The 12,999-nt window shown below is 40.9% G+C and overlaps 1 pseudogene; it reads left to right on the top strand.

Annotated features, from left to right (window-relative positions):
• The first annotated feature begins 10,574 nt into the window (after nt 1-10,574).
• Ldha-ps15 (lactate dehydrogenase A, pseudogene 15) lies at nt 10,575-12,319 on the top strand (annotated as a pseudogene).
• The last annotated feature ends 680 nt before the right edge of the window (nt 12,320-12,999 follow it).

Genomic DNA, 12,999 nt, shown 5'->3' with positions numbered 1-12,999 from the left:
CAAAAGCCCCCCTATTCATTCTCTTTCCCCCATAAGGGTGTCCCCGCCATGGACCCCGCCTCACCAGCACCCCTGACATTCCCCTCCGCACTGGGGGTCCAACCTTGGCAGGACCAAGGGCTTCCTCTTCCACTGGTGCCCAACAAGGCTATTCTCTGCTACATATGCAGTTGGAGTCCTGGATCAGTCTATGTAAAGTCTTTTGGTAGTGGTTTAGTCCCTGGGAGCTCTGGTTGGTTCTCATTGTTGTTTTTATGGGGTTGCAAGCCCCTTTAGCTCCTTCATTCCTTCCTCTAATTCCCCCCCAAGTGGGTACTGTTCTCAGTTCAGTGATTTGCTGCTAGCATTGACCTCTGTATTGGACATGCTCTGGATGTGTCTCTCAGGAGAGATCTATATCCAGTCCCTTTCAGCATGCACTTTTTAGCTTCATCAATTTTATGTAGCTTTAGTGGCTGTATATATTTATGGGCCACATGTAGGGCAGGCTCTGAATGGCCATTCCTTCAGTATCTGCTTTAAACTTTGCCTCCATATCCCTTCCTATGGATATTTTTGTTCCCCTTTTTAAGAGAGAGTGGGAGCATCCGCATTTTGGTCATCCTTCTTCTTGAGCTTCCTGTAGATTGGGTAATTCAAGCTTTCGGGCTAATATTCACTTATCACTGAGTGCATGCCAAGTGTGTTTTTCTGTGATTGCGTTTCCTCACTCAGGATGATATTTTCAAGTTCATTCCACTTGCCTATGAATTTCATGAAGTCATTGTTTTTGATAGCTGAGTAGTACTCCATTGTGTAGAATTATCACATTTTTTCAATCCATTCCTCTGTTGAAGGGCATCTGGGTTCTTGCCAGCTTCTTGCTATTATAAATAAGGCTGCTATGAACATAGTAGAGCATATGTCTTTGCTGTATATTGGAGCATCTTTTGGGCATATGCCCAAGAGAGGTATAGCTGGGTCCTCAGGTAGTTCAATGTCCAATTTTCTGAGGAACCTCCAGACTGATATCCAGAATGGTTGTACTAGTTGCAATCCCACCAACAATGGAGGACTGTTCCTCTTTCTCCACATCCTCGCCAGCATCTGCTGTCACCTGAGTTTTTGATCTTAGCCATTCTGACTGATGTGAGGTGGAATCTCAGGGTTGTCTTGATTTGCATTTCCCTGATGACTAAGGATGTTGAACATTTCTTTAGGTGCGTTTTGGCCATTCGATAATCCTCAGCTGAGAATGTTTTGTTTAGCTCTGAACCCCATTTTTAATAGGTTATTTGGCTCTCTGGAGTCTAACTTCTTGAGTTCTTTGTATATTTTGGATATCAGCCCTCTATCAGATGTAGGATTGGTAAAGATCTTTTCCCAATCTGTTGGCTGTCATTTTGTTCTAATGACAGTGTCTTTTGCCTTACAGAAGCTTTGCAGTTTTATGAAGTCCTGTTTGTTGATTCTTGATCTTAGAGCATAAGCCATTGGTGTTTTGTTCAGGAAATTTTCCCCAGTGCCCATGTGTTCGAGACTTTTCCCCAATTTTTTTCTACTAGTTTGAGTGTATCTGGTTTGATGTGGAGGTCCTTGATCCACTTGGACTTAAGTTTTGTACAGGGTGATAAGGATGGATCGATCTGCATTCTTCTACATGCTGACCTCCAGTTGAACCAGCACCATTTGATGAAAATGCTATCTTTCTTCCATTGGATGGTTTCAGCTTCTTTGTCAAAGATCTAGTAACCATAGGTGTGTGGGTTCATTTCTGGGTCTTCAGTTCTATCCCACTGATCTATCTGCCTGTCTCTGTACCAATACCATACAGTTTTTATGACTGTAAGAGTGCTTGAGGTCAGGCATGGTGATTCTCCCAGAATTACTTTTATTATTGAGTATAGTTTTCTCTATCCTGGGTTTTTGTTATTCCAGATGAATTTGCAAATTGCTCTTTCTATCTCTATAAAAAACTTAGTAGGAATTTTGATGGGGATTGAATTGAATCTGTAGATTGCTTTTGGCAAAATGGCCATCTTTAATATATTAATCCTGAAGTTCTTGTCATACAGATCTTTCACTTGCTTGGTTAAAGTCACAAAAAGATATTTTATATTACTTGGGACTATGTGAAGGGTGTCATTTCCCTAATTTCTTTCTCAGTCTGTTTAATCCTTTGAGTAGAAGAAGGCTACTGATTTGTTTGAGTTAATTTTATACCCTGACACTTTGCTGAACTTGTTTATCAGGTTAAGTAGTTCTCTGGTGGAACTTTTGTGGTCACTTAAGTATAATATCATATCATCTGCAAATAGTGATATTTTGACTTCTTCCCTTCCAATTTTTATCCCTTTGACTTCCTTTCATTGTCTGATTGCTCTGGCTAGAACTTCAAGAACTATATTGAATAAGTAGGGAGAGACTGGATAGCCTTGTCTAGTCCCTGATTTTAGTGAGATTACTTCAAGTTTCTCTCCATTTAGTTTGATGTTAGCTACTGGTGTGCTGTATATTGCTTTTACTTCAATTCTTGATCTTTCCAGGACTTTTATCATGAAGAGGTGTAAGAATCAACAAAACCAGGAGCTGGTTCTTTGAGAAAATCAACAAAATAGATAAATCCTTAGCCAGAATAACCAGAGGTCACAGAGAGTGTACCCAAATTAACAAAATCAGAAATGAAAGGGGAGACATAACAACAGAATCTAAGGAAATTAAAAAAAATCAGCAGATCCTACTACAAAAGCCTATATTCAACAAAACTGGACAATCTGAAGGAAATGGACAATTTTCTAGAATAGATACCAGGTACCAAAATTAAATCAGGAACAGCAGTTATTAAAATTCTCCCAACCAAAAAGAGCCCAGGTCCAGATGAGTTTAGTGCAGAATTCTATCAGGCCTTCATAGAAGATGTCATAGCAATACTGTCCAAACTGTTCCACAAAATAGAAACAGATGGTGCACTACCAAATTCCTTCTATGAAGCCACAATTACTCTTATACCTACATCACACAAAGACCCAACAAAGAAAGAGAACCTCAAACCATTTTCCCTTATGAATATCAATGCAAAATACTCAATAATATTTTTGCAAACCGAATCCAAGAACACATGAAAACAATCATCCATCATAATCAATTAGGCTTCATCCCAGGGGTGCAGGGATGGTTTAATATATGGAAGTTCATCAATGTAATCCACTATATAAACAAACTCAAAGATAAGAACCACATGATCATTTTGTTAGATCTTGAGAAAGCATTTGACAAAATTCAGCTTCGTTTCTTTCTTCTTCTTCTTCTTCTTCTTCTTCTTCTTCTTCTTCTTCTTCTTCTTCTTCTTCTTCTTCTTCTTCTTCTTCTTCTTCTTCTTCTTCTTCTTCTTTTGACCCAATTGGTAAGATATAAGTGTCCACTTAAACATACAAAGCCCAGTACCATCCATCCCTTAAGAACATTGATAACAACGTGTAAGTACACAGAGCAGAATCTTTATGTCAGCCTTCCATCGTCCTGCCATGGCTTCTTGGCCTCCCCGCTCTCAGATTGGTTTCTTATAAAACCCAGCCCAGGGACAGCACCACCCACAATGGAACCTCCCACCCTTGCTCACTAATTGAGAAAATGCCTTCAGCTGGATCTCATGCAGGCATTTCCTCAAGGGAGGCTTCTTTCTCTGTGATAATTCCAACTTGTTTCAAGTTGACACACAGAACCACTCAGTACAGATGTCAACTACCCAGTACAGATGTCAATGCTAGGAACCAGAGGTGAATTCTGTCTCTTGGTATTGAGTCAGTTGAGGCAAATCTGATGCCCAGAATTTCTCCCTGCCTTGAATTAACTCCCTAATTCTTGAGTCTGTGCTCTGTGTAGTTATGCTGTAGCTATGTGTATTACCTACATTTCTGCTACTGTGATAAAATACTGGAACCAAGGCAACTTATGGAAGAGTTTATTTTGACTTATGGTTCCAGAGAGATGAGAGAGAATCACGGCAGGAGGCATAGGAGTGAGCATGTAAAGAGGAGCAGGAAGCTGAGAACTCAAGTCTCGAGCACAAAGCAGAGAAGGCTAACTAGAAGTCACATGAGGCTTTTAATCTCAAAGGCTGCACCCGGTGATATATTCCCCCCCAGCAAAGTCATACCTCCTAAACATCCCTAGACAATACCACAAACTGGGGACCCAATGTTAAAATATCTGGGCCTATTGGACATTCTCATTCAAACCGCTAAAGTGGGCATACCAAGAAAGTATATATTATGTTTTAAAATATTATTATGAGTCACATTGTCTTCTAGTGACTTCTAGCCTAAATTCAATTATGAAATGCTTAGTAAAACTGGTTAACAAACAGTGGTGGTGCACGCCTTTGATCCCAGCATTTGAGAGGCAGAGACAGGCAGATCTCTGAGTTCAAGGTCAGCCTGGTCTACAGGTCAAAATCAAGGACAGCCAGGGCTACATAGAGAAACCCTGTCTTTGGAAACCAAAAACAAACAAAAAACCATAACTGGCTACCAGCTGCCGAGAAAGTTTTAGCATAATCATGAAAATAAATTCAAATGTTCAAGAAATATCACTTATGTTCCAATTAGTTCCCATTTAATGTAGGCACTTAGAGTCCCTTCAGCCTGCCTCTCCCCATATAGATTTGTACTGCTGTTCTAGAATCTCACAGAGTGCGGAGTTTGGGTGGGCTCAGAGGACCACTGGCCTGAACACATCTCTCTGTGAGGCTACTTTAACTGCCACTTCTATCGATGAAGGAGTCCCCAGAAGATCACCCAGAGACAGCAGTGCCACCAAGGAATCTGGCCCAGGCTGTGTTTCCAGAAAGGATAGCAGAACTCTTTGCTTGTACTTTAATCCCCCTCCCTCTTCTTCAGAAATCTGGACTCAAGCATCTGGAGCCAGACTAATACACTTTCAGATTTTCTCCACCTTCCATTCACAATGGTCATTAGTACTCTAAATACTGAATAACCAACTTGGCACAGGCATTGACAAGTTCCAGCGTTTAGAACATTGGTCATATGGGGTTGGGGATTTAGCTCAGTGGTAGAGCACTTGCCTAGCAAGTGCAAGGCCCTGGGTTCGGTCCTCAGCTCTGAAAAAAAAAAGAAAAAAAAAAAGAACATTGGTCAACCACAATTAACCACGGTGACCATCTATGGGGGCCACATTTCTTGACAGGAGCATGAGCACAGAGTCTGCTGATTGAGCAGTGTTGAGAAGGGGTGCTGGTATCAGATAATCAGGAAACCAAGAACAAATAAACTCAAGTTAAAAACCCAAAATATTATTACCCCACAGAAACATTTATTTTATAATTCACAAAGAGCTTTGACAAACATTTCTTGAGTTTATGAAAATATTTCTTGAAAAGGAGAAATTAAAAACCCAGGTCATGTTAATTGATACCCTATTGCAGATGCTACAGAGAAACAATCTTATTAAAAACAGGAAACAAGCCAGGCATGGTGTCACATGCCTCAGAGTTCCAGCATTTAGGAGGCAGAGGCTGGTGAATTCTGAATGTTTGAGGCCAGCCTGGTCTACACAGTAAGTTCCAGAGCTATGCAAGGCAGAGAGCTTGTCTCAAAAAAAATAAAAATAAACAAATAAACAAAACAATAACAGTATTGAGTCTTTATCTTTTGCTGCTTTTTGCAATGCTAAGTGCTGGCCTCCAAGATCTGGAGTCTGCACTTAGCTTCTGAGAACTTGCCCCACTAATTCTGAATGGTAAATAAAGATGCCAGCAGCCAATAGCTGGAACAAATAGACATAGGCAGAGTTTAGGGTTCCCAGGGGCTGGAGACCATGAGGAAGGTGAGAGAGAGACAAAACAGCCATGGGATAGAGAAGTAAGGAGAATGCCCTGAGCTATGAGAGCATGGCTCAGAGGGCCGGCTAACTGGATTTAAGAGCAGTCAAGATGGAACATAGGAATTACTGAAACAAACTCGGAGTTTTTGGTCAGAGGTAGATTCTAGCAGCGTGCAGGATAGGTAGACATTTGCCCAGCTGTTGTGCTGCTTAAGGCATATTAAAATAGAAAGGCTGTATGGGTGCGTATCTTTCACCCAGGAGCATAAATGGTCAAAGGCAGGAAGGAACTCCATGCCAGGATTTTTAAAATAAGTCTTACAACCCAAAAGCATCAGTCCTGTAAGAAGCTTCTTCACATTCTAGACGTTTTAGGAACCATGCCTGTATTAACTGAGTTTTCACCCCAGCCGCAGACTCCTGGAATAAAACCTCTGAGACATAAGTATTTTTACAATAACCTAAGCCATAAGCTTTGGCTCTTCCATAATTATATCATAACTCAGTATCCCATTTATTCTATCTAAGTTCTACCATGTGGGCGGTTCCCTCTTTTCAGCTCCCATGCTTCTGACCTGCTTCATGTTCCAGGCTCTCTCCTTCCTATCCCAGAATCCTTTCTGCCTACTGGATATCCCACCTTCTATTCTACCCTTTCCTATAGGATATGGGTTCTTTTATTGATACAACCATACAGTCCCCAAGAGATTCTACAACTCCCCCTTAAGTCCAATAAAAGGCTCTTTCTCTTACAACAATAAACTATATACAGTACAAATATGAAAACTATCGGGTAAGATTTATACTATGTCTAGTCCATTTTTACAACCTTAGAAAAAGTATCTTATTTATTTTTCTATTAGTGAGTTCAGAGTTATGTACTTAAATACATTTCTATCATAACTTGCACCTTATCAACCTAAAAGATCTTCTTAGATCCTAAACAATGTAAACTTATATGTGAGACTATAACTATCTGATCTGCAACCCCACCATAGACTAGAGAAGGAATAAGTATTACCTGAGTGTGTAGGAAGTACAGACAAGCAGCTTCCAAAACTACAGAGATGACAGAGACACTTGGCTGTGTAAAGTTACCCAAATCACCTCTAAGTGATAGAAGTATCTCCTTCAGCGTTCTGGCCCAGATCATCTGACAGACTTTTCTGTGATGCAGGAATTATTTGTCCTTGCAAAGCTTAGCAGTCACCTTCCCTGCATCCTTGTTTGTCCAGTTTGGAGAACATACTGTCAGCAGTTGAATCAAGTGCAGTCCCTTGCCCAGTGGCTGGCTTGCCACATTTGAAGCAAGTCCCATAATGACTTTCTTCAATGCACATCATATTCCTTGAAGTAGAATGGGGGTGCTGCCAGGAGGAAACATGTCTCATTGTTGAAAAACATCTTTAAATGTCATATTCTGTAGGCCTCTGAGGTTTTTTTGAAGACCATCTATTTATAGCACATCTGAATAGGCAAACATTGCTTGTTTCTAGGTATTAATATCTGTTTCATATAGGAAGCATATTTTTGTGATAAACTAGTCTAGCATCAGACATGACCATAAGCTTGATCGACTACTTATTAAATTACATTACTTAATTATTTTAAACAGTCTATACTATTATAGCTTTAAAAGGCCTGGAACTAAACTTTGTAATTTTTTTAAATGAGCTGCATGTGTTTAGTACTTTAAACAAGAGTTGAAACATAACATACAGTATGTTATAACACAAATAACCTTAATCTTTGTACATATATAAAAAACTATACCAATGTGGCATTATTGGCTTATAGAATGCTTTTTGGTTTAAGAGTAGATTCAATAATCTAAACTTTTTCAATTATTCCTATATTATTCCTATACCCCCTTTTATCCTTTCAAACCCTGCCTCCCTACAAAAAAAGTTTAGAGAAAAGAAAAACAAAGAGAGAAATCCCTGAACTTAACTTTCTATACCTTGTTTTCTCCCACTCGATACCATTTAAAAACTTGCAACCAACCCCTTGCATAACAACAAACATTCATAACCCATTGAAGGACCAAAAATACTTCCACCCTGCCTTTTGGAAATGGGGTGCTGTTCTCTTAAAATTTCTTCCTGCTGATTTGGGGGCATAGATTTTCTTTTGGTGGGGCTCAAATGAAATTGGGAGAATGGTCATGGCCTTTGAAAGCTAGCTGTGGGACTGGAGAGATGGCTCAATGGTTAAGAGCACTGGCTGTTCTTCCAGAGGTCTTGAGTTCAGTTCCCAGCAACCACATGGTGGTTCACAACCATCTGATGCCCTCTTCTAGTGTGCTGGTGTACATGCAGACAGAGCACTCATACATAAAATAAGTAAGTAAATAAATAAATTTAAGGAAGGAAGGAAGTAAAGAAGGAAGGAAGAAAGGGAAGAAGGAAGGAAAAAGGAAAGAAGGAAAGAAGGAAGAAAGAAAGAAAGGAAAGAAGGAAGGAAGGAATGAAAGAAAGAAGGAAGGAAGAAAGGAAAGAAGGAAGGAAGGAAAGAAAGAAAGAAGGAAGGAAGGAAGGAAGGAAGGAAGGAAGGACCTTGTGAGCTAGCTGTTTTGAAGTTGTCTTGGAAGCAAGTTTGATAAAAAAAAGCAACTGAGACAGCCTGTGAGGCTGGATTACTTGGGCTCCTTGTTCTGACTTCATTGGTGTCTGTTCATTTTGCTCTGAAAGCACATAAACTCTCACAAATAATATACATTTCTACATAAACATATGTGTTAAATGTGCATTGTGCACAGATCAGTTAAATATGATTCTTTGCTTTTTGTTAGAGCAAATAAAAAACATCGGTCTTTCTCAAGTTAGTTTGGACTTTATTGTCAGGAGCCATAACAGGACAGGCTAATAACTAGCAAATGATCATCCTGAGATGGCCAGCCTTGGATTATTATATAATCTGAGACTGGTTCACCCTTATCAACAAGGCTATAAAGGATTCATTTTAGGAAAGATTCCTGCTATTAAAAGGCTTTTCCTGTTGTTGTTATTATTAGACATATATAACAATCATTAAGTAATAGCCCACCCCTTTGGAGCAGATCTTTGTAGATCTACGAAGATGTACTGTCTCGTAGTGATGCTATATAGACAGATAAATGACTTCTTACGTTTTAATGATGATCCCATAAGAATTCCTAAAAGTATATCAGTGGCTATTAAGCTCTTTTATAGTGGGACTGCTATTAAGTCTTTTTCTAATAGTCAAAACTGCAGTGAGAACTCTGCCAGTCTCCCAAGTGTCACCAGTTAATTGCTCTTAGATAGTAACCAGACTTTCTCCTACTCAGAGCACATTCCAAGAGGCTATAAAACAATTAACCAAAGGTCATAAAAAGGGAACTAATGATTTATTATAGGTGCTAGGACAGAGGATAAAATATTGACTGGGTTTATCTATACAAAACTTCACTAATAACTTAGTTATGGTTTTAAACCTTCAGTGAACCTGTGGAGCTGTGACAGGTGATGGATGGTTAGCCAGATAATTACTCCTGATGGATATGCATGTAAACACTCTCTGTTATAAACTTCTATTTCAATTTATGACTTGATCTTTCATATTAACTTGTGATGAATTTTGTAACATGTGATTATGTATTCTCAAAGATGTTTAAGTGCTGAAGACAAAGAGAAGATGGAAGGACTGAGCTGGAGGGGACTGAACTGAAGAGTCAGGACTGAGTGAAGGAGAACTGAGCTGAATTGAGCTAAGGAGAACTGAGCTAAAAAGATCTGGGCTGAGAAGAATGCAGAATGGAATAACTTAGAGACTATAGGTAACATAAGAGAGCAATGTGCAGAATGCAGAGGAAAAGAGGAAAAAAGAAGAAGCTACAGAGAGCAGAAGGAGCAGGCAGATTTCTCCTTACCATGGGACAGAACGGGTCCTTTCTTAATAGCAAGGCAAGCTTAGTCTTATTAAAAGGAACAAGACTTTTCTTTTACAAAGTTGGGTTTAATTCACTTAGCATTAAAAGGGTAGAAGCTATTTCTTTCTCTATGTAATAAAGATTGGAGCTCATCTTTCATCCAGAATGAGTGAGTTCTTTCTGCACCAATGCTTGGTCATTTGCTCCATATGCATATGTAAGTATGGATGTGTGTGTAATTGTGAGAATGTATGCATGTGTGTGTGTAAGAATGTAATTGTGAGAATGTATGTAGGCTTGACTCAACTGATTTAAGTGGAAATGTATAAATGCACATTTATGAATCTGTGTATGAAATTATATACGTTTATGCATATTTGGCTATGTAAAATTTTTTCCTTCTGCAAATGCTATTCACTTCTCTTGGTTCAATAGAAGTTTATTGCTCCAAACTTCTCCCTAGCCTGACAAGCAAGAGGCATAGGGACAAAAGGGAAAAGCCTCCAGCAATTAATCCTCTACTTGATCTCCAGCTGTTTTAGAATGAGATGCTAAATGCCAGAGACTGCAGTTTCTGGCCTCAGAGGAACACAGAAGGCGGGTCAGTTACAGTAGCAGAGCATAGTGACTTAGACATAAATAAGTAAATCAGCTACAGTAACATAGTAACTTAGACTTAGATAAGTAAACTTATTAGAAAGCAACCCTAAATATCTTGTAAGACAAAGTCTTACCCTCTGCCGATGCTCTTCTCCCTCCACTGCCTCAAGAAGAACTAATGAGAAAGAAGACTAATGCAGGGGCAGGCCCCTGGCACTTTATAAACAAACTGCAATATAAATCCCCACCCACGCCAGATGAAAGGATGGCAAGTAATAATAAGCTATGAGGACTCTGTAGCCAACAAAATGTATTAGCTATGTATAGACAAGCTTCAGCCAATCTTAGAGCTGTTCCCATGCAGAAGGATCAGAGTATACATTACCTGCCTTGTTGATTTTGATAATTTCTTCATGTTTGTAACCAAGATCTTCAGGGGTCTCCCCTATCATATCTGATTTTTATCAATTTTGACAGAATTCACAATTATTCTTTTCCTGTAGAAACATATACAAAGCCTCTCCCCAAGCCTAATACATTTCCTTTCCTCCATTCACAAGGAAAGACATTCTTAATATATACAGGCTGATTTAGTTCAGCGGGTTTTTTCCCCCATAATCAAATGTCTCTCAGCAGCCATTTTTTGTTCATCAGCATTCAAATAATTTTAAAATCAATAATGTGACACTTCAAACCCATCAACTGAGTGGTGGTTAGGCTGGGGACTAGGGGAGGGGGCATGTGACGCAAAGCAGTTTCTTGGGATAGGTGTCACTCTCTCACCAGAGAGGAGAGAGAGAAAATGGAGACAGACAGACAGACACACATACAGACAGGCAGGCAGAGGAACCTCTACCTTGTATACAGCACTCCCTAGCAGGTCAAGGATGGAGACATAAGATTCTTTGCATCTCGGGCCCTGCAACTCAGGAAAGCCATCCGCCTGGCAGTCATGGAGAAGGTGAAAAGAGGCAGGCTGCCAGTCTCAAAAGATTCAAAGTCCAAGATGTGACCAAGGACCAGCTCTCAAGGACCAGCTGACTGTGAATCTTTTTAAGGAAGAACAGGTCCCCCAGAACAAGATTACAGTTGTTGAGGTTGATGCTGTTGGCAATTGCTTGTGCCATCGGTATTTTAATGAAGGACTTGGCTGATGAGCTTGCCCTTGTTGATATCATGGAAGACAAGCTAAAGGGAGAGATGATGGATCTCCTGCATGGCAGCCTTTTCCTTAAGACATCAAAAATTGTCTCCAGCAAAGACTATAGTGTGACTGTAAACTCCAAGCTGGTCATTACAGTGGTGGCTGGACAGCAAGAGGGAGAGAGCCGGCTCAATTTATTCCAGTGAAATGTAAACATCTTCAAATTCATCATTCCAAACGTTGTGAAGTAGAGTTTACACTGCAAACTGCTCATTGTCTCAAATCCAGCGGATATCTTGACCTATGTGGCTGGAAAATCAGTAGCTTTCCCAAAACAGAGTTATTGGAAGTGATTGCAATCTGGATTCAGCTCAGTTCTGTTACCTGGGAGAAAGGCTGGGAGTTCACCCACTGAGCTGTCACAGGTGGGTCCTGGGAGAGCATGATGACTCTAGTGTGCCTGTGTGGAGTAGTGTGAATGTTGCCAGTATCTCCCTGAAGTCTCTGAACCCAGAACTGGGCACAAATGCAGACAAGGAGCAGTGGAAGGATGTTCACAAGCAGGTGATTGACAACGCATATGAGGTGATCAAGCTGAAATGTTACACATCCTGGGCCATTGGCCTCTCTGGCAGACTTGGCCAAGAGCATAAGGAAGAACCTTAGATGGGTGCATTCCATTTCCACCATGATTAAGGGTCTCTATGGAATCAACGGTGATGTCTTCCTCAGTGTCCCGTGTATCCTGGGACAAAATAGAATCTCAGATGTTGTGAAGGTGACACTGACTCCAGAGGAGGAGGCCCACCTGAAGAAGAGTGCAGAAACCCTCTGGGGAATCCAGAAGGAGCTGCAGTTCTAAAGTCTTCCCAGTGTTCTAGTGCGTCATTGTCCAGGCTGCAGCAGGGCTTCTATAGAGAACACACACTTCTCATCTGAGCTGTGGTTAGTACAGTTGTGTTGAGGTGGTCTGTCTGAGGAAAGTATCAGTTCCCACAGCTCTACTCTGCTGCTAACTGGTACTTATGTAGTGGTGTAGGGAGCAGTGCGGTAAAACAAAGATGGCACCGACATCCAGCCCTGTCTGGATGTAAACAACTTATCGCGCATGCGCAGGCTTGTCCCCTTGCCAGGGTGGCCATAGGTTAATGAGGTGATCCGGCACCCTCCTGTGGTGAACAACAGCACTGCGCATGCGAGGGTTTGCACCTGGAGTCAATCTGGCTAGGGCGGTACCATGCTAATGGGGTGGTTCATGCTCCACCAATCCCTGGAGGACCAGTAGCAGGGGTGATAGTGGGGTGATTCGTGCTCCGCCAATCCCTGAAGGACAATTAGTATACCCCAGCCTGTTGTGTATATAAGGCGAGCACTTTTGCCACTCGAGGTCCTGGTATCAGCAATGAGGTGATCCTGCAATAAAGGCTGTTGAGAAGAATCCGACCGTGTTGCATCTTCCTTGCTGGCCGAGGAGGGCGAGATAACTGGTGGCTCGTACAGGGAACGAGGACATCCTCGTGGATTCAGAACTCTTCAGTTCCAGGAT

This window comes from Rattus norvegicus, chromosome 11 (genome assembly GCF_021556685.1).
Source record: "Rattus norvegicus strain SHRSP/BbbUtx chromosome 11, alternate assembly SHRSP_T2T, whole genome shotgun sequence".
Lineage (NCBI taxonomy): Eukaryota > Metazoa > Chordata > Mammalia > Rodentia > Muridae > Rattus > Rattus norvegicus.
Note: the sequence above shows the minus strand (reverse complement) of the source record. Positions and strands in the feature narration are given on the sequence as shown.